The sequence below is a fragment of the Eimeria mitis genome, genomic scaffold (assembly GCF_000499745.2).
Source record: "Eimeria mitis Houghton genomic scaffold, Emh_scaff1305, whole genome shotgun sequence".
Taxonomy (NCBI): Eukaryota; Apicomplexa; class Conoidasida; order Eucoccidiorida; family Eimeriidae; genus Eimeria; species Eimeria mitis.
The window spans coordinates 7,675-10,245 of NW_013568683.1; positions in this window are offsets into that span (position 1 = coordinate 7,675).

Consider the following 2,571-nt stretch of genomic DNA (forward strand, 5'->3'; position numbering starts at 1 on the left):
ACGCAGCATTATAAACAGGTAATTTTTTCCGTTACTGACAAATTGGTTGAAATCTGGTTTTCACACGCAAAACCGGAGAGGGCCCTTTCTGTAATAGTCCGTGCGCAGGTTACTACAGGCTCCGTGGGGAAGAGCAAGTATGCGCAAAATGCGGCATATACGCTTTTGAGTTGACAAAGTGTATTTAAATAGTGTTTTTAACTCCACATTTTTATTTTATTGCCGGGATATGTTTCCCGCAGCTTCGTTTAAGGGCCTATGAGGCCAAGTACCCCTTCGTTTCTCTAATGGAAGCGAGGGATAGAAAGAGCGTAAGAGCGGAAACGCCCGCCAAAGGCTCCTAATTGTGAAGCTTTCCTTTCTAAATACTACTTAAGTGGGGAGAGAAACGTTCTTCACTCACTCTACGTTGCGCCTTGCTCAAGTCCCTCTGTTTAGCTTGGATTATCTAACGTTACTACGTGTACCTGTATTTGCATATTTGCGGGCAGGCTGGCTCTTGAGGGCCAAGTAAGGTTTTAAAAATTCCCCGCAGCTTTTGCGCATGCAGCAAATGGGGATTGCTTCCTGCTTGCATGCAAGGTTGCCGTGCAGCTCTAGTTGTAACGGGTGCCACAGGGCATGGTAGGCCGCCTCCTCTCCTCCTCATCATTCATTGACCCCTGCACCGGTGTACGCAGGACTGTTGGAAACTGAAGGGAACGTGGGCGGGTTCTTAGCTTAAGTATCTAACTGTATTGCAGCTCATGATGACCCAGGACCCTCGTTATTCTGTTTGTAGCGTGCGTCCTCGCTCAGGCTTCTGCCCTCGATAATCGCAGGGGATCACCGTGAGCAACAACAGAATCGCGATTGGCAATACGAGAGTTGCCAAAGAATCGCCGGTCTCCCCGCCACTCTCGAGGCGTCCTGACCACAGCAGCACCAGTGCGTATGTCTGGTGTGCAGCGGGCTTGGCATGGACTGCGGCACCCTTTCCTGCAACTGTTGCGGGGCAACCCTACATCTAGCCAGTACCCAAGCCGCCCTCTGACGAATAGACTAGCCCTGTATACAGTTGTTGAAGAGTTATTTGGCCCTCAGTGCTCAGCTTGCGCAGAAGAAGAACTTGTACCAGCGTAGTGCAGGCCATCCTACCCTTTACATCCTGGGTTAGGGAAGAGGTTTGTACTTTTCGGACGGAAGAAAGAACGATTCTAGCACATTTACACTCAATGAAGCATATATTGGCCCCGCAGCAGGATAGTGCCCTGCGGCGTGTTATGCAGCAAAAACGGCGGGCGGTGCTGGCGAGCGTGGCATTGTTAAGAATCTACCCTCGCATAATTCACGGGATGAGCTATTTGGATGGAAATTGAGACACTCCAGTCCCCTAACACATAGAACGTAAAGGGGCTCTTGTTGGCCGCCTCGCCCCCTCGCTCTCCATCTTGCAGTTCCAACACCGGTGATCGAGCTCGATGCTGAGCTGCAGCTGAACTCAGTGTGCGAGCTCGACAGGTCAGACCGTTTCATATTTCTGTCTGATGAATCTGCTTTTTCGGGTTTTATTTCAAATTACCAGCATTTGTTGCAGTTTATGTTAGTAGAACGTCGTTTTTAACTCCCTGGGGAGTAACTGGAGGCAAGCAGGAGCAAGCTGCTCCAGCAACCCAGATATCCATTAGCGTTGTCGGCCTCCTGGCCCCCCTAACGCAATGTTCAGGTCTTACATCATCTCAAGCCTATGGTTGTTGCGAGCGATCTCACGCTCCTCTATTTGGTCTCAAACTGGCGGTGACGTTTTGGCGTTTCCGCGGGACAAATTCGAGGAAGTTTTGATGACTGCCGGGGTTGCTCTAGATGCCCGAAATGTAGGCTCTGGTGGCTGCTCCACGCTAGACGAGACGGTACAGTGCACACAGATGCACTGATCGACAAACGAACAGCAAAAGGATATACTATTCGTACCCGTGAACGCTCCTCACAGCATGGGAATCCACTAAGAACAAGTCACGTGCTTTCAGGAAAACGGCAACCGACATTAGCCGTAATATCTCTTGTGGCGTTCATGGGCTTTGCTCACACATTGCGGAACCCACAGAAGTTGGTCCCGGAGGGTGCCCGCTGCGGTTGTAGGGGGCATTCGCATTGCAACCAACTCTAAGCTGGGACCAGCTAACGGTGTTTCGGTGTAAACTATGGCAGCTCGAAAACATCAAGTCCAGGAACGGGCGGCTGTATTATAAATTCATTGCACAAACGGAAGGAGTGCAAGCCGCTACGTTGAATTCTGCTGCGTATAGAGGAGCAAATACTGCATTAGAGTGGTGCTCTTGCGACCTAGTGGTCCGCGGTGGTCCTGAAATAATGGATGTTGCGAGGAGCCATGACGTTTTGCCCGAGTTTTCCAATTAATCTTACGTCCGTGCTAGGTTTTGCGTTGCCCGCGAAATACGTGGGGACCCCACATGCAAACATTAAATGATTGGGCCACTCCCTCTGTTGTGCTAGAGGAGCAAATGAAGAGGGGTTATTCGCTGGGCCTATCCACAGCAGCGTATATGCTGTTGCGGCTTCTCAGTGGTGGTA